We start from the raw sequence: 19,968 nt of genomic DNA, 5'->3' as shown, positions 1-19,968 counted from the left end.
AGTCCTATCAGTGATAGTTCTATCTTTGCTTGTCAAAAATTCAATGCCAGATTTTGGCTTTGAAACAAATCTCCAAAATTTTCCAGGAGCCGTTTTGATAAAACTAGTTAGTGTTTGACTCATATAAAAGTGCATGCTAGAACATGACCTGCGGCTGCTGGTTGCCGACAAGGATGGAGTGTTCGTCGTCATGCCTATTGGCACGTTCAAGGATAAGGCGAGAGGGGCGGTTGACAAGAATTTTCAAGAAGTGCTATTCAAAGCGAAAGCAGTGAAGAAGCAGGCAGTGGAACTTCTTCAGAGCCACAACCTTCTACGTCTAGCGTCTTCAGTGAAGGCAGCCTCAGCAACTCATCTGGAAGTCTTCTTCAGCGTGAAGACACATAAGGAAGGTATGCCTTTCCATTGCATAGTTTCGGAGAAGAACTCGTGGCAGGATTCCGTCTCAAAGTATTTACAGAGCAATTTAGGATCTCTGAAGATAGACGACCCATACAGTGTCAAGAACTCAGAAGCCGTGGTCAAGTACCTGTTGGCTGAAAACCCTGGGCAGTGTCATTTCCTTAGCATCGATGTGGAGGACCTGCACTATTCAATGTCGCACAACGTGTGAATGAGGTGCGTCCATTAATGCATCAACGATAAAAAGGGGTTTATTGAAAGGTGCGGTGTGTCCCTTGAGTCCTTCCTGGAAATTCTGTCGTTCTATTTGACCGTTTTTTCGTGCAGTGCGCACGGGTGTGCTGTGGGTCTAGGGTAGCTCCTGCTCTTAGTAGCATGTTTTTAGGCTGTGTGAACAAGAAGATAGAGCTGAATTCAGCTGACCTGTTTCGGAAGGCCTTTCGATACGTTGATGACTATTTAATCATCGTCGACAACTGTGACAGCTTCGTACGCAGGGTAATAGACATCGTGAAGTTGTTTCAGGATAGCGGTATCGGCCTCAAGTTCACGCACGAGGTTCCAAGTGGGGAGAGCTGCAGTTTCTGGACCTTCGATTGATTAAGAACCCGGACCATCTTTGTTGGAGTTACCGTCCGCATTCCGCGAAAAGCTTGTTGAATTTTGCGTCAGCACATTCGAAGATCATCAAGGATGGAATCGCGGTCTCGTGTTTAAAGTCAGCTGCATCAAAGTCGTGCCATCATCGCATCAAGGAAAGAGTCGAATATCAGGTGGAAAGACTGGGAAACAGCCGATATCCACGCCACGTGATCGGCAGAGCCAGCGAGAAGGTTATCCGCTGGGTAAAGGGCCAGCGGAAAAACGACAAGAAAGAAGAAGACAGCAAACCTGTGATTGTACCGTATGTGCATCGAGTTTCACATGGGATTAAGAAAGTTGGTGGCAGGTACGGCATTCGTGTCATGTTTTCGTCTCCCAAAAAACTGTCAACGTTATGTTTTGCGATTGAAGCTAAGGCAGAGCTGGGCGCGAAGAAAAGAAATGGCGGTTGTGTTGTCAGTCACGGAACACCGTACGTAGCGTGCAAAGTGGGCACAGTGTACAAGGTCCCTTTGTCGTGTGGAAAAGTGTACGTAGGCCAGAGTGGTCGATGTTTGAATGTGCGGTTGATGGAACATGCCGGAGATATGAAAAAAGGTGACACTTCAAACAATATGGTTCTGCATTGTCGTAGCTGCAGCAAGAACAAGAAGAAATGTTCTCCCATTTTTTCCAAAACGGGTGTTCTTTTTCGTCACCGAGATCGTGTAACGCGAGAGATAGTTGAAGCCTTTCATACCGCGGAAATGGGGCATACATGTGTTAGTGACCCGTCGGTTGGCTTGTCTAGCAGAGAGAGAGGTTTTTTGAAAGAGCGATTGAAAACAGCGACGTAATCTTTTCTTGCACATCGGTCGGCATGTGGCCTGTGATTACCACGGGTTTGTTTTGGTTTTTGTTGTATACATAGAAGCTTCTGAATAAAACTTCTTGTAGTTGCGAGTAAGCGCTGTGTCCCCTCTGTGTAGTTTTTTGTTAGCGCATGGATTTTTCACAACACTGCTCATTTCTCTCAATCGCTCCTCAAAATCTTACCGCTAGCTTCTCTGGTCTCGAATGAAGTACACCCCATATTACATTGTACCCAATACTGATCTTTCAAAGAAAACATACACTCGCCAATGGTGCAAAGAAAATAAAAGGAATTTACGTTTCGGCGCCCGTACGTGTGTCTTGATCACAAAGAAGGAAGGACGGGAAGGGGAGCTATATATAGGCGATTTTTCGAAGGGGTGGCGCAGGTATATCTCTGGGAGATTGCCAAGGGTCCGATTAATCGTGTTTGGCGTGGATTGAATGTACAATGATTCTGTGAGAAGGCGTTTTGGTACGCAACATCATCAGGTAACGACGCGCCTCTGCTCCGACTATCCGAACTGTGGCAGGCGCAAAGAAGCGGGTGCCGATTCCGTATGCCCACGGCGTGAGTGAGAACCTTGCTCGCATCTTTTCAGATTATGACGTTCAAGTGGCCCACGTTCCTTCGTGCGCCGCCGCGGTGGCTCAGTGGCTATGGTGCTCGGCTGCTGTCCCGAAAGACGCGGGTTCGATCCCGGCCGCGGCGGTTGAATTTCTTTGGAGGAGAAATTCGAGGCCCGTGTACTGTGCGATGTCAGTGCACGTTAAAGAACCCCAGGTGGTCGAAATTTCCGGAGCCCTCCACTACGGCGTCTCTCATAGCCTTAGTCGCTTTGGGACGTTAAACCCCATAAAAACCAAAAACCAAACGTTCCTTCGTGCAAACTTCGGCAACGACTCTTGCGAGTCAAGGACCCTCTTGACCTCGATATATATCCAGGTGTGATCTACACGATCCCCTGTCCTGATTGTGGCGCTTCCTAAATCAGAGAAACAGTAAAATTCAAGACAAGGCCCAAACAGCACCAAAATGACGTCGCCAAAGGGAAAACTAACCCAAACGCTTTAGCGCAATATTTTCAGGAAACTGGCCATACCATCGACTGGGACGCAGCACGTGTATTTGCGACGGAAAAATCATTACCAAAACGCCTTTTCATTGAATCATTGTACATTCAATGCACGCCAAACACGACTACCCGGACCAATGGCAATATCCCAGAGATATATCCCCGCACCCTTCGAAAAATTGCCCATATCTAGCTCCCCTTCCCGTCCTTCGCTTCATTGTGATCAAGGCACCCGTACGGGCGCCGAAACGTCAATTCCACTTATTTTCATTGCATCATTGGCGAGTGTATGTTTTCTTTGACAAATCAGTATGAATTTCTCTCGCCAGACGGGATTCCGTCGAACCCTAGACTTCATTGTACCCAATGATTTGATGTATTGCCATGGGCTCCCAAAGCAATCCCACCTTCCCTTTGCTGCTTGATGTCTGACCATGCTACGACATCTGGTGCCATGCAGAAGACCATATTGCTGAAAGTCAGACTAGGAACCATCACACCTTTCCAGATCGCTCTTACCACTCTGTACCTATTGTAATTATAGAATGCCCTATTTTTCGTCACAGCTGCTTTCCTGCTGCGTTTAGTCGTTACATATTTTTATCGCTCCGTCAGATGGTCGGCATCGTTATTTATCCACTCCCCAAGATACTTTTCTTATGCACTACCTGTGGCGTGACCTCCCTAGTCCTATTCTCGCCGCCCTCATCATTTAAAGGTATAACTGCTGATTTTTCTTTACTAAACTTTTAACCTATTCTATCTTCCCCTGTACCGCAAATGTCCATCAACCTCTGCAAATTTTTGTTGTTGTCAGTCATTAGCATTGTATCATCCACGTACATCAGTGCTGGTAATAACTGTGCCATTCATTCTCCTTCCTTGAAAACAGAGGATTGAAGACAAGTGCACTTCTTTCTAGTTTGGTCTCTAATCCTTTTAGGTACTTCAACATGGACAACAAAGTTGGCAGAGGACACTCCTGCTGGTGCCCTCTGTGTATCTTTATAGGCTGTGATACATTTTTTTCCCATTTTATGACCATTTTGTTACTTTTATAGATGTCTTTTAAAGATTAAATACTCCATCTTCCACATCCAATGTGGGACCTTGTGGTCCCACAAATCCTCTTGAATAGCGCTGTCGTAGGCTCCCTTTATATCCAGCAACGCTAGCCATAGGTGCATGTGTTCCCGTTCAGCAGTCTCGATACACTGCGTGAATGAAAACAGATTGTCCTCCAACCTATTTTGGTTTGGTTTGGTTTGGTGTTTATTTTCTTCCAAAAATGAAAGGGGAAGCCAAAGCAAAAGGCGGTAGGCCTGACTAGGCCTTGGCTCCCCGATACAGGCGGCAGCACACACCTTTAGCGCCTATGCAGGACAAACAAAGAAACTAAATAATACAACAACAATATGACACAAACAAGCATGAATTGAATACATCAATCACACCAAATAAAATAATATGAATAAACAAGCATGAATTAAATACATCAATGACAACAAATAATATAACAACAATATGACATAAACAAGCATGAATTGACAAATTTTATTCCGCAGGACGTTTTCATGTAAGCAAAGACTAGTCAAAAACATATATTATAGCAAGTATAGGCCAAAAAACTAAACAGGATTCTCTTCCAAATATTTTTTTATACATTTTTTAAATACCTTAGTTGATGACGAGAATTCCCGTTCTAGTGAAGTTTGGTTGATGACAAATGGTACCTGGAAAGTTAATTTCTGTTTCCCGTAGTTAGTCCGAGTGATGGGCACAAGTTTTTTTCGTGTTCTCAGATGGTACATTATGGCAGGTCTGTCAGGTAGAGTGGCATACAATCTGTTATGGTGAATATACTGCAGTAAACAAAAATAATAAATTTGTTGTACTGGTAGAATAGCATGTTTTTTGTATAATGGTTCTGTAGGTAAATCTCGCGGTCTCCCATAATAGCCTTCAATGGCTCTTAGAGCTTTTTTCTGGAGAACAAGCAACCTATTAAAGTTACCGGATCCAGTGGTTCCCCAAACAAGAATACAGTATGATATTTTGGAATAAAAAAGAGCATAATACAATGAAATCTTGAGCCAAGTTGGTATTAAGTTAGTAATTTTGTAAAGACACCCTACAGTTTTACTGAGATCCTTCACTAAATTTGAAACTTGCACATTCCATGTAAGGTTTTCATTGAACCAAACACCTAGAAATTTGTGGTTGGACACTTGTGCTATGATATTGTTTTTGTATTTTATAACTACAGCACATTGTACAGTAGAGTTGATGGGTCTAAATATTATGTATGTGGTTTTCGTGAGATTCAGGCCAAGTTTATTTGCCATTAACCAATTCTCTAACCTATTTAAATAATCATTGACCCTTATTGCTAATCTAGGCAAATAACTTTCTGTAAAAAAGGCATTTGTGTCATCAGCATACATTATTAGATCGGGTGAATCAGGAATATTAGTTATGTCATTAATATATATTATGAATAATAATGGTCCCAGAATTGATCCTTGGGGAACACCTTGTTTTATAATCATACTAGTGGAAGAGCAATCATGAACTTGCACATACTGTAGCCTGTTATACAAATAACTTCTTAATAAGTCAAGAGGTTGTTGAGGATTTGGCGGGGTCGCAGCGGAGCACCAGACAGAGACGACCAGCGTGGCAGGCTTCTAGTTCCGGACTGCGCGTGCCGGGCGTGCGCTCCGAGCACGCGCTGTCGTTCTTTATTTTCTTCTGTCGCGGGAACGCCGATCGCAGCGCCTGCGCTTTATAGCGTCGCCGGGCGCTACAGGGCCCCCCGCCTAGACGGAACGTCGAAATATACGCGCCGACGGGGCAGAGATGGAGTAGCCACGGCAGGCAAGCAGGCAGCTGGAGTAACAGTGTCCCCACGGGGTCGCTACAAGGTCCGGTAAGTTCATGTCGGGGGCCGGGAAGAGCTGTCGGGTGGAGTGCACGGGCTCAGGTGGACGAGCCTGGCTGCTGCGCAACGCGCGAATGAGGCAGAGTGCCGAGCTGACAAAGCATATTAGGGCAATGGAGGCCATGGTGGGGCCGTCACCGACTGTAGTGCTGCCCGCTGGCACAAGTGTCATTGGTGCTGGACCGTTGCAGCTGATGTCGGCGGGAAGCTGGCACACAGAGTACGCCGTCACAAGCAAGGGAGCGGTCGAAACGGCTCCGTGGACAGATGTGGTCTTTAGCGTGGTGTCGTGTCGCTGCTGTAGCGCCAGCTTCAAGTCGTCCAAATAGGTGGAAATGGCTGGCTTACATGGCTTAGGTGCCCCTGATGTAGGGCGCGAGCAGTGCGGTCCGGCCACTAGGGTTGGCACAGGTGTGACCGACGAGACAACGGTGACAGCTGTGGTGATGACGGAGGAAGTTGCTGGGTTCAATTCCAGGTGCTGGGGTAAAGCGGGAGTGGCCGTCCGGAGCGACTGGCCAGTGCTGATACGCGTGTGGGCATGGTCGGGCTTGAGAGCAAGCGCTGACACTGGGTCAGGAACTGTTTCAGGCAAAGTGGTGCTGGAGGCGATCGCCGGGCTTGTTACTGCTGTCATCGGGTTGGCTTTCTCATCCTGCTCCTGATGACGAGTAGTGCTCTGCGGACCTTCTGAGGGGCTGGGAGTGTGACAAGCAGGCTTGGTCGTTGTCGAGGGCTCTTTAGCATCAGCGGGCGACGGCTTCAACCTCACAGAAGAGGCCTGCAGAGCTGTTGGCGGTAGTGACGAGGTAGATGGAGATGCCGGAAGCCTCGGCACGGCTGCTGCCGCAGAGTCGTCCTTGGCTGCAGGAGGCTCTGGCGACAACGCCACTGAAGCGCACGGAGGCAGAGCCAGAGACGCGGGTCGGATAGTAGTGGGAGCAGGACGCGAGGCGGAGCTCGTGCGGATCCCACCTGGTATGGCGTCGAGAGAGACAGCCGGACTGGAGACGCTGGACGGGAGTGGCGGCGATGCGGCGAGGGGCTGCTGAGGCGGGCCGGGTTCTGATGAAGGCTGCGTGGGCGCGAGCGAGGCCGGTGCAGGGCCAGAGGCTGGCGGCGACGAAAACGGGTCCGCTGCGTCGTAGAGCGGCGGCGGAACGTAGTAGGCGCCGAAGTCGGCCAAGACGGCCGCACGCAGCGCATCGTATGGCCGGCCGCCGAAGGCAGAGTAGGTGAGCCGACGCAGGAGGTCGGGCGGGAGGATGTCGCAAAGGACTTCGTGTTTGAACGGCTGGATGGTGATGCCGTTCAGGTACATCGCAGCCTCCAGTTGGGCGAACCACCCGCCGACGCCTGCAGGCCGGAACGCCGGGAGCGGCGGGTCGAAACTTGGGTGCTGCCAGTACGCCATGCTGGAACGCCGCTGAGATAGAAGGCACGGTTCGCCAGGTCACCACTGTTGAGGATTTGGCGGGGTCGCAGCGGAGCACCAGGCAGAGACGACCAGCGTGGCAGGCTTCTAGTTCCGGACTGCGCGTGCCGGGCGTGCGCTCCGAGCACGCGCTGTCGTTCTTTATTTTCTTCTGTCGCGGGAACGCCGATCGCAGCGCCTGCGCTTTATAGCGTCGCCGGGCGCTACAAGGTATACCACGCACTCCATAATCCGCCAGTTTTTGTAATAAAATGTCATGTTGAACGCAGTCGAAGGCCTTTCGAAAGTCAAGAAATAAACCAAGTGTGTATTTCCGACATTCAACATTATCAATTATTTTCTCTTTAATGGTTAACAATGCTTGTTCTGTAGACTTTTTCTTCCTGAATCCATATTGCGAGCTAGTGATAATATTGTATTTATGAAAAAAGCTTTCGAGCCTAACGTTTATTACTCCCTCAAACACTTTAGATAACACTGGCAATATAGAGATCGGCCGATAGTTTGATATTTCATTTCTGTTTCAGCCCTTATGTACGGGACACACACGAGCTATCTTTAAGTAATTTGGGAACGTGCCGGTTGTAAGCATAAGGTTAGCAATGTACCTTAAGACACCACATAAGGACGTTGCCACGTGTTTCACGGGAGAAGCCTTAATATCGTCATGCCCTGCCGATGCGCTGTCTTTTAAGTTTCTGATTAAACCAGCTACTTCAGTGGGAGTTACAGAATAGAAGGTGATAGAGTTTGATAATGGTGTTATTAGGTTTGAGTACGTTTCACACGAGATTGGGTCAGTGCAATCAGCATTGCCCACATTAACAAAAAACTGATTCATTGCTGTTGCTAAATCAGAGTCAGTCAATACTCCGTTTGCTGTAACTATTTCTGATAATTCAGACTGAGTTTTTCTATTCAGCAAATTATTTACTTGCCACCACACTTTCTTAGAGTCACTGCGTATTGCCGAAAAGCGCTGAACATAGTAATCGGATTTGGCTGTCTTCAGTTCTTTATTTAGTTTGTTCCTATATTTTTTGTATTCAGCAAAGAGATCAGTATTTCTAGTTTCAATAAATTTATTGTACATTTTATTCCTGGTTTTAATTTTATCATACAATGCTTTATTTATCCATGGTTTTCTAAACTTCTTACTTTTAACCTCCCTCTCCTTCAGCGGAAAAGCTTCATCACAGCATGCCAAAAATTTATGAAGAAAAGCTTCATAGGCATCATTTACATCGGTCATCTCGTATATGGTGTCCCAGGAAACATCGTCAACCAGTGACTTGAATCTATCTAAAGATTCTTCATTAATATCTCTAGTCTTATATGTTATCACAGAAAATTTAGGTTTATATAATCTAGCAGGAAGAAAACAGAAAACTGGCAAATGATCACTAATGTCATTGATCAGCACACCAGACACAGTTTCAGGAAGTAATACATTTGTGACGCAAATGTCTAGCAAAGTAGCAGTAGATAGAGTTACTCGTGTGGGTAAAGTGATAATGTTAGAGCATGCGTATGTATGAATAATACTATTTAGTTCACGTGTGATATTGTCATCAGACATAAGATTTATGTTGACATCGCCCATAAGAACAAACGGAAGATTGGCAGACGTTAGGTGTTCCAAAATATTTTCAAAGAACCGAAAAAATTGTAGTCGGTTACCAGCAGGTGGCCTGTATACTGTAGCAACTATAGTATGGGGCAAAGCTATGACCAAAGATTCAACGTTTGCAGACATGATCGAAAACTCTTCTATGACCCTTTGTGGATAGCAAGTTTTGACATAAATTGCAACACCACCGCCCCTGCCACTCGACCTAACAAGACCATTATAATTGTAACCAGGAAGTAAAACGTGATTGTGGTTAGTGGTCAACCAAGTCTCTGTAAACAAGATTGCATCAAATTTTACTTTTAAAGATTCAAAGAACAAGTTGATGCAGTCGCCCTTATTTTTCATGCTACGAACATTTAAATGAACTGCAGAAAATCTAGTTCTCTCTGAGCAATAGGTTAAGTTAAAGCTATGATTGTCATAATAACGACATGTTGGTGAGGAATACATGAGGAAAAAAAAAACAGCAACAGTTTTCTCATCAGCAAAACACACCTTAAGCAGTCATCTTGTCTAAATCAGACAGATCTCGGATCTTTAGCACATCACCCGTCTCATTCTTGCGCGCAAGCACTTTGCATCCGGAGGTCCAAACAAATTTCCAACCAACCTGCTTTTTGCGTGCAACAGCCGCCCCGAGCAACTTCTTGTTAGTCTGCGTGAGGTGCTCATTAACAAACACAGGATCTTTTTCATCGGAACCGAGTTTGTCGTTTGTAATCCTGTGTTTCCTAGCCTTCGAAAGAAAAGCATGTCGCTTCTCCCTTCTCACAAATCGAACTACGATATTGGTCTCATCAGACTTCTGAGTGGGAACCCTGTGACAGGTATCAATATCGCCCTCAGAGACAGGCTCTTCGATTAGCTCACCAATTTTCATCACTATGTCCTGGGGGCTTTCTGTTGAATTGACACCTTTTATCTCTAAATTATTCAGACGACTGTACTGCTCAAGTTCCTCAACTCTTTGCGTCAGTCGCCGGTTTTCCTTTCGCAGACTTTCATTGCATTTCAAGAGTTCGGTGACCTCTTGTCTGAGTGCTTTAACTTCGGAGCTAATCACTTTTGTTTCGTCACACGTGTCACTACAGAATTTGACGCTATCCTTCACGGAGCGCAGTTCGTGCCTCATTTCTCGTTTAAAATCCTCAAGTGCTTTCATGACTTCCTTCGTCATGCTTGAGGATTACAAGGTTACAGTTTTAACGAACAAAGGTGAAATCAGGTTCAAGTTTGGCAGCAGTACGCAGAGTAGCGCCAAAGACGACCTATAGAAGTAAATCGCTTACCTGCAAAGGCAGTAGAATTTAGAGCGATGCGTACGATGTGCGCACTGCTGCCAAACTGAAGAGCAGATCGATGTGGCTTCTCTTTTAAAGGCGGTCGTTGGCGGTAATCCCACGTAGACAGATCCCAGCAGGCAAAGCTGCGATACGCCTATCACTACAGTGATACGGTGGTGCCCGTGCGAAGACGATATGCCGCCAAGGTCAAGCTTCTCGGCAGATGAACGGCGCCGTAGTTGATCCAAGGTGGATGTAGAATGGTGGCGAAGGCTGGGCCCAAAAACGGTCTAGCGCGACTGCAGCACAGCCACTTTGGGCGGCCGAAACACTTATATAATGAAATTCAAAAGCACAAATAAAAATGCTATAAAACAACAAAAACAAATGAATATTTTAATGCCACGTTTTATAAAATAGATAAACTATTTCAGCAAAACATATTAAGCCGAATTTTGTAATTTTTTGCAGCGCTCTTGTTGCGCCCTCTGTGCATTTCCAGCGCGATTTTGCAGGCCTTGTTTCGGTACCCGGCCCCCCTTGACCACAGTGGCTGCGGGAGCTTACGAAGCGATTTCTTATCTCCAGCTGCCTGCTATGGCGCGCCTTGGAAAGCGTGCAAATTAAGCTCGCCGGTCTCGAAATGGCACCTTTAAGAAGTTTTTGTCGTCCTTGCCCGTCGCTTCTCTGTCACCGTTTGGCAAGCTCTGCACCCCGCTGCACCGCTGCAGCGTTTCCTTCGGTGTACGGCCAGTGCGAAACCTTTTCCCGAGGCTTCGCGCTCATCGTTTCAAGCGCTTAGCTCTGCATTTCAAGATGAGGTTGCGGCATGTGAAGAAACCTTGCTCCGTGGCACATTGTGACAGCGTGGGTTGTACCGTGGGTGTCTTACCAAGCCTGCACCGCTTCCCTCTGGACTTTCGCAGGTGAGCTATTGCCGTTTTCGTCTGCTCTAGATATGCTTTTGTCGGGCTTACCGCGCCCATTCGTAGCTGTAACCGTTTCATACGCACTTGGCTTCATGTTATCGGGATGTTTTAGTAAATTGACTTGCCGCATGTTCAATTTAAAACCAACTGCGTTGCCTAACAGCTCTGAGCATGACATTAATGGGTTTTGCAGCACCGTGAAGCCAATTTGAGGATCCCCTCGCAACTGACAGTATCGAAACTCAACCATGTATATGTGCGCCGCATTGACTGTGCCTTAACTGAATTCGCCCAGCAGTAGTTATTGCCGTTCTACGTATACATGACCGTCAATGTAGTTTTAGACTCATTTTGCTGCATCGCTCTCGTCACTCTTTGAGCATAGAAAAGTAGCTAGCCGTGTGGTATCAGGCGAGCTTAACCGCACTCTGAGGCGCGGAGGCTTGGCGCGAGCATTTTCTGCCATAGTTATAACGTACTGCATTTAGGTGAAAGGAATCTTGGCGTATTGACGTTTGGAGTATATGGTATTCATTTGGGTGCAGTTGTATAACGTGTATGCTGCTTCATGTCCAGGTGCAAAACGTGGGTGGAGCTCTGCCGCAACCTCAGCCTGGAGAAGACGCCGTGCCAGCTGCGAGACCTGAGGGTTTCTTCCAAGCACTTCGAACTGTTTGTGTATCTGCGGCCAGGATGGCTGCGTCTCGATGCTGTGCCTACTCGAGGAAGGAGTGGCTGTATTGAATATCCCTGCACTTCACTTTAAACTGCACTTCATGTATATTTTGGCTTGATTAGAATTGCTTCAAATTACTTCGGTTAGCGACAAGGAGCTGTTGAGGTTGTGCGCAGGCCCTATGTATGGTGTAATGCTCTAGCGTTGAGCAGATTTGTTGATGCTAAAACTTGTTAATACTGTCATGCAGGTGTGAACATAGCTGCTGTATTCTTTCAGTTGAAGAAATGAAATGTGAAGAGTAATCCCTGTGTGCTGCATGGTGTATGTGTTGATGCGCGTACTATGTCATGTCACGTTTGCCTGAATGGAAGCTGTCGTAGCATTGTTTTCTATACTTTTCAATTTCCTACCTGGCAACGTTCGTGGAACTTAAGGGCTTTTTCCTAACCGCACTGTGACCATTGAGATGAATAGCCAGCTTAAAAAAACTACTGCTTGAGCTGCCTGTGACGCGCATTTTTTGTTGGTGTGCTTTATCGCTGTATTTGTTTGGTTGCTGTAATAAACCATGAATATGAAAACCATACTTGCCGTGCACTGTATTGCAAACTGTGCACTTGAGCCTGTGCTTTGTGCATCATACTTTGATATACTCAAAAGTACTAGCACCAGCATTTCCACCAAGGTTTCCACTACGAATCATGCATTCTTACCCAGCGTCTGCAAGTGTTGCTGCCTTTCTGTGCTGCCTTCTTTGCCAGTCACTTTCATTGGGTTCCCAATTGCACATTAACAAGGCCATAACTAGCAGGAACTCGAGCACATTCGACTGGCAAAGGTTGGTGCGCACTGAAAGGCAACCTTAAAGCGATACCGGCTCGAAAATGCGGGTTCTATAAAAAGACCACTTCATAATTCGCGCCAAAAGCGTAGGTATGCGTGACGTCATTCAACGTCACTCATACGTAGTTTGCCCCCCCAAATTAGTGGCGCTGGGGTGCCCCCATGAGCCGCCATGTTTTAGACCAATGGGCGTCTATGGAGCCTTCGCTACCATGGTATATCTACCTTGGTTGATCCTGCAAAGGCAGTAGAATTTAGAGCGATGCGTACGATGTGCGCACTGCTGCCAATTTGTTTCCAGAACCAATTTTGTAGCTCCCCAAGCACCCCCTAGTTCTCCATCCATGGCTGCACGATGTCCTTCATAATCTGAATCACCACTTTGTAAGTCACTGATGTCACTGTAATGGGACCGTAGTCATCCCAGCTTTGTCCCCTCTTCTCTTACATGCCGAGAAGAACCTCGGCATGAACTAGGCAGCAATCACTGTGTTCTCAGCACCACCTTCACGGCTACACACAGCAAAGCCCCCAGCCGAAGAATCAAGCACACTAACTGGGACGCCTTCAGATCTTACGCGCGCACCAAACGCACTAGCCCCTATAGACGACATGGACACATGGACAAACTCACTGCTCCAAGACGCCGCCGCTGCCATCTCCACAACTACCCAGGAAGAAGATGGCCGCACTCTCGACGCCAAACTCATACACATGTGGGAGGCCCAGTGCAGCCTTCATGCTAGCTGGCTCCGCCAAAAACGCAATCGACCCCTCAAGCTCCGTGTCGTTGACCTCGAGCTCGAGATCGAAGCTTACTCCATTAATCTGGGATAGGAGCAATGGCATTAAAGCTGCGACCATCTTAACGGCCAGCTAGGATGCGAAAATTCGTGGCTCCTGCTCAGACATCTACTGGACCCAATTCGCGCATATGCGCCTTTCAGGGCATGAATGAGGACCTCCTCGCCGTCTTGAAAGACAAATACATCAATACTTCCACTGAAATCACTATTCCTTCAGGGTATACTGGCGTTCAGAACCCCAACATGGACGCCGACATCTCGGCAGCAGAAGTTACCACCACCCTCAATCGCATTAAAAGCACCGCGGCCACCGGCGCGGCCGCATAACCAACCAGACTTGCGTAACCTCGAACATCACTCCATCGAGGCACTGGGAGACCTTTTCAACCAACACTGGCATGAAATTGCCTTCCAGACACCTGGAAGCATGCCAAAGTGATTTTAATACCTAAGCCAGGCAAATGGCTGGAGCTGGGCAACCTCCGTCCAATCCCGCTCACGTCCTGCCTGAGAGAGGCCAGGGAACACGTCCTACTGAATAGACTTCCCACTCACGTAGACCAAGGGGACTTTTTTCTCCCACTATCTTCGGCTTCAGGACAGGCCGCTCCATCCAAGATAATATGTGGCAAATCGAACACGACATCCTCGATCCGAGCCCCATCCGAGCTACACAAACCATCCGATGCCTAGACGTCATGAAGGCTTTCGACAACGTGTCACAAACTTTCATCCTGGAAACCTCCCACAAATGAATGTCGGCACCCGCACCTACAACTGCATCGCCGACTTTCTTCATAACCATGCAGCACAATTTCACATTGCAGACCTTCACAGCGAGAAGATCACCCTAGGCACCCGGGGAACACCACAACATTATCTCCGTTACTTTTCAACACTACAATGAGAGGCCTCCCTGCACTGCTGGAAGACATACCTCTCATTGAGCACTCAGTATACGCCGATGAATGCAGCGACGGCGTAGGGGTAGAGCATCTGCCTCGCGTGCAAGAGGACAAGGGTTTGCCTCTCGGCGCCGGGCAATTCTCTACCGGTTTAAAGAAAAAAAAACTCCGCATGTTCTGGGGTGCGGCCTGACCTCGGTGATCAGAACCGACAACGCACTTCCTCACCAGAGCAGGGTTTGGCCACCCTGGTGTAGTACTTAGCCACAACCTTCTATGAACAAACCATTTAACTCTCGGACCTCAGTCCCCAGCGGCAGCGAAGCAACTGACCAAGGGGGTGATCAGACCTGTGACGTAGTGGAAAGTGCTAAGGATATCTGGTTCTTGACAGGTCACCATTGGAAAATGAACCCCACAACCTTTAACGCAAGAACCTTATCCAGTGAGGCTAGTCTAGCAGTGCTGTTCGAGGAACTAGCGGGTATTAAATGAGATATTATAGGCCTTAGTGAGGTTAGGAAGACAGGTGAGGCGTATATGTACAGTACTAAATGGAGGGCATGCAGTGTGCTATCGTGAATTAGCGGACCGATAAGAACTAGCTGGTGGATTCCTCATCAATGAGGATATAGCTGCCGACATAGAGGAGTTATATAGTATTAACGAAAGGGTTGCAGCTATCGTAATTAGGCTTAATAAGAGGTACAAGCTGAAGGTGGTGCAGATCTACGCGCCTACATCTATCCGTGGTGACAAGGTTGTTGAAAGCTACTATGAAGACGTGGAATCGGCAATGAAGAAATTAAAATCACAGTACACTGTACTAACGAGCTACTCCAACGTGAAGGTAAACTAGAAGCACGCCGGAGACGAAGTGGTAGGCGACTGCGGTATAGACTCCAGGAACAGCAGGGGAGAGCTATTATTAGAGTTCGCAGATAGAAATAATTTAAGGATCATTAATTCCTTCTTCCGCAAACGAAAGAATAGGAAGTGGACTTGGAAGGGCCCGAGTGGTAAGACTGAAAATGAAGTAGACTTCATACTATGCGCTCGCCCTAGATCGCGCAGGATGTGGATGGCCTTGGAAAAGTACGTTGTAGCAACCACGGAATGGTTCCGAATAAGCTGAGACTTGAGAAGGAAACAGAAGAAATAAATGAAGCGGAAACACATTAACGAGTTAGCTGTAAGAGGAAAAGGAGAATTATTCAGAAAATCGCTTCAAAGCACATATTTTGCTCGAACTGAGAAAGACTATTTTAATGTTGAAAGAATGAACGATAATTTGGCAGCAATCATTACGAAGTGTGCATGAGAAGTAGGCGGTAGGATGGTTCGACAGGATACCTGACAGGTATCTCAGGTATCTAAAGAATAAAGAAATACGCAGAATATAACCATCCCCTGTATATACCGTTCGTTGATTACGAGAAAGCATTTGTCTCAGTTGAAACCTCAGCAGTCATGCAGGTATTTCAGAATCAGGGTGTAGAAGAGTCTCATGTGAAAATACTGACTATATCTATAACGGCTGCTCAGCTACGATATTGCTTCATCAAGCCAGCAATAAAATTTTATTAAGGAATGGTGTCAGAGAGTGATACACGATCCCGCCCATGTTTTTCACTGCCTATTTACTGGAGGTGTTCTGAGGCCTGATTTGGGAAGAGTTGGGGATAAGAGGCTATGGACAATACCTAAGTAATCTGCGATTCGCTGATGTCATTGACTCGTTAAGTCACCCAGAAGATGAGCTGCAAAACATGATCAATGAGTTAGAAAGGCAGAGCAGAACAGTAGGTCTAAGTTAACATGCAGAAAACCAAAGTCATGTTCAACAGCCTTGCAAGGGAACAGCAGTTCACAGTTGGTCACGAGGTGCTGGAAGTGGTAAAAAAATACGTCTACTCAGAACAGGTAGTGACCGCTCATCCGCATCATGAGAGGGAAATAGCTGGAAGAATAAGAATGGTTTGGAGTGAATGTGGCAGGCACTCTCAGATCATGAATGGCAGTTTACCAATACCTCTCTCGAGAAAAAAGTATATCACAGCTGTACCGTGCCACAACTCAGCTGCGGTGCAGAAAAGTGAAGGCTAACGAAAAGATTCAGCTTAAGTGAAGGAGAACGCATTAAGTTGTGGAAATAAAAAAGTTCGGTGGAACTTCAAGGAGACCGCAAGCAGGCAGAGTGGGTCAGAGAACATACGCGGATTAATGAAATCCTAATCGAAATCAAGAGAAAGAAATAGGCTTGGGCAGGGAATGTAATGCGGAGGCAAGATAGCCGTTGGTCCTTGAGGGTAACTGAGTGGATTCCAAGAAAAGGCAAGCGTAGCAGGGGCTGTGAGAAAGTTAGGTGGGCGGATAAGATTATAAAGTTCGCGGGGATATGGTGGCCGCCGCTGGAAAACGACATAGTTAATTTGAGAGACATGAAAGAGGCCTTTGCGCAACAGTGGATGCAGTTAGGCTGATGATGATGATATGCCCTCTGCACCAACTTCCTTCAAAGAGCAAAAACAAAAAAGGCGACGCCTTTGTAAAAACGAACCCGCTCACATGCTCCCCCACAAGTCCGAACTGCTAGTCACCAGGGACATGTGAGTTCTCCTGCCCATATCCGACTCGCATGAGCCCATTCTACTACAAGTTGACACACATCCCGTACATCTAGTCCGGATTATGCGTGCTAATACAGAAGAACACTCAAATACAGAAGAACACGCAAATTTCGGCGGCCATTCAGCGCCTCCGCACCACAGTCAATCAGATGAACGGCCTCATCCGCCGCATCGGCACCCGCTGCAGAGGTATGAAGGAGGACGACCTCTGTCGGCTCACGGAAGCATTCATTATTAGGGCGATAGTCGACTTCCACCCCCACTATCACCTTCGCCGGAGGGAAGAGGAAGCTGCGAACAGCATTATACTTGCAGTGTACAAAACGGCACCGAGGCTGCCCCAGTACGCCAGCACGCATCATTTCTTCCAAGTTGACATCTACAACACGCTTACGGAACTCATGTGGGCACGCAAGACCGCCGAAATCCACCAGCTCTCTGGCACTAAAAGTTGGTCATCTCAACATCAACTCCATAGGTGACGTCCAGCCCAGGCCCCCATTCCAATAGGCGTCCACAGCAGCGTTGCTATCGAACCAATCCTCACAACATGCTACCTGGCCGCACATGGTAAGCGCCGCGAGCTCAAAGCCCGAGCACTGGATGCCACATACCTTGCCGACGAACACGTGGGTGCTGCACGGCAAAGTGCAACCACATACGTAACTTGTGCAACACCGATACAGTTCATTCTCGTCACCACAGCCACAGTACAGTACGAGCCCACTCTTCTACCGCTTCGGAAGAAACCGGCATCTCGCCGGTCGTCACTGACTCACGCACATGCACAGCCCTAAGTGACTCCAAAGGAGCGATACAAAATTACTCGGCAGGCTTTATCTGCCACCCCGCTGCACGCAGCTTTCGCGGCTGCACTCACGACCATAAGGTCAACCTTGTCTGGGTACCGGCTCACGCGGAAACTCTGGAAACGAAGGGGTGGACCGAGTAGCCCGAGTTCTAATCAACCGGGCGGCCGGCCCCACGGACCCAGATGCTCTTGCCGAGGCTCCCCACACCTTTGCCGAATTCACCAACATCCACCGAGAGACGAGACGCTAAGTTCCGCCTCCCCACCCCGACTTTATTTATTGTTTCCTCAAGGGTCCACAGGGGAAATAAAATGAGTAAACTTAAATAGAGCGCAAGCCACTATGCTCCGCAGGTTGCAGACAGACTCGATCCTTAGCCATTCTAGGCTATCACTCATCACAGACGGTGAATACGATCCCGCCTGCCAAAACTGTCACCGGGGAGAAATCGCCACCCAGGCGCATACCGCGGTTAGGAGGGAAACACGCCCCCACAAAACTTTACTGCCAGCCCGCTCCGAGGAGGGATCGAACCAACTCCCCAGAAGGCCAGACCATTCAGCTGGCACTCGTTTCGTGGGCTCTGGAAGTCGCCCCTACCTGGGGGCCACCCAACTGCCCTAAATCCCAACATTCTATGGCAATCAGGTTGTTTCTCTCTTTTTCTCTTACATATCATGTTCATCCTGCTTAGTCCGCATCTATCGGGGGTTTTCCCATCATTATCATTATGCGCACTACCTTAATGTTTGCTTAGATTTTGGCGGAAATTTCTTGAAGTTCAGAATCAGAATATATTTATTTAACATCATGGCGATGTTGGGTGTACCGGCAAAAAGACAGTGGCAAGGCTTGACGAGGCCGGCGCACCCTACAGAAGCTTGGCAGTGATACACTTGTTCACGTTAACAGAACAAACGAAAGAATCAATACGAGGGCACTTTCAGAGAAAAAAAACGTACAAACACACAAGACACATAACAGTTGTTGGCATTATTTAGCTATACATTTATAAGGATTTCTTATTTAATAAATGTGGGAGAGTGAAGTTCAGCCTTTGATACCCGTAATTTGTGCGGGTCTTAGGTACAAACCAATTCAAAACTGTTCGAGTAGAGTATTTAGACTCTTTGTATTTCAGTCCAGACAGCTGTAACATAAAGCAATTGTTTTTAACAACACTTGTTTCATACCGTCTTAAGAGCAACGTTTCATACAACTGGGGAAGGGGGGCGATGCCGAGTGCCTGAAATATCGGGCCACTATGCTCTAGTCGCGGAGCATTCACAATGCTACGAACAGCTTTTTTTTTTAAAAAGGTGCAAACGATTAATGTTGGTAAAAGACGTAGTGCCCCAGACCAAAAAGCAATAGTTAAGAACAGAAGAAAAAGGTGCGTTATACAGCATTTGCTTAATACGCTTCGGCATAAAGTACCTTAGTCGACATAAAATACCGACAACCTTGACTGTTTGTTTATTACCATTTCGACATGATCATTCCATAATAAGTTCTCATGAAAAATCACACCTAAACTTTTGATGACTGGAACAATCTGGATGAGTGACGAGCCCAATCTTAAAGAAAGTGGCGATCCGTTAATAGGCTTACTGCGAGGTCTGAAGAGCACAGCTTTTGTTTTCTGGGTGTTAATGCTTAACAAATTGCATTTAGACCATTCTAAAAGCGAGTGTAGACAATGTGATGCTTGTTGCTGAAGATCTTGTAAATGTGAGGCTCTAAAAAATAAAGTGGTGTCATCTGCGTAAATAATGAAAGTTGGCAGCTTACTAATGCAGACGACGTCATTAACATAAAGGAGGAATAGGAGTGGTTCCAAGTTACTGCCTTGCGGAACGCCTGAAGTGATATGCCTAAAATCTGAGGAGTCATTGTGTATGTTTACCTGTTGTACTCGAGAACCTAAATAAGACTGAATGATTTGAAGAAACTTTCCGCGAAAACCATAATGTTCGAGCTTAGCTATCATTATTCTGTGATTCATGCGGTCAAATGCTTTGGAAAAATCAATGAAAATGCCAAGAGTGAGAAGTTTCTGTTCAAAGGACTCTAAGATTAGTTCTTTCTGAGTTAGAAGCGCGGTTTCCGTCGAGAAGTGTTTTCTGAAACCATGCTGAC

At 46.9% G+C, this 19,968-nt stretch overlaps 1 protein-coding gene and 1 long non-coding RNA gene across 2 annotated transcripts in view; both read left to right on the top strand.

The window, feature by feature from the left end:
* Positions 1 to 19,968, top strand: part of LOC149325741 (uncharacterized) — a 101,874-nt gene that overhangs the window by 73,746 nt on the left and 8,160 nt on the right. The gene's annotated exons all lie outside the window — the stretch shown is intronic.
* Positions 10,473 to 12,419, top strand: LOC149325742 (uncharacterized). Its single transcript, XR_016286072.1, has 2 exons — positions 10,473 to 11,151; positions 11,731 to 12,419. It is a non-coding gene; the product is annotated as an uncharacterized LOC149325742 (long non-coding RNA).

The sequence above is a fragment of the Amblyomma mixtum genome, chromosome 10, assembly GCF_055824585.1.
Source record: "Amblyomma mixtum isolate Tamu chromosome 10, ASM5582458v1, whole genome shotgun sequence".
NCBI lineage: Eukaryota > Metazoa > Arthropoda > Arachnida > Ixodida > Ixodidae > Amblyomma > Amblyomma mixtum.
Note: the sequence above shows the minus strand (reverse complement) of the source record. Positions and strands in the feature narration are given on the sequence as shown.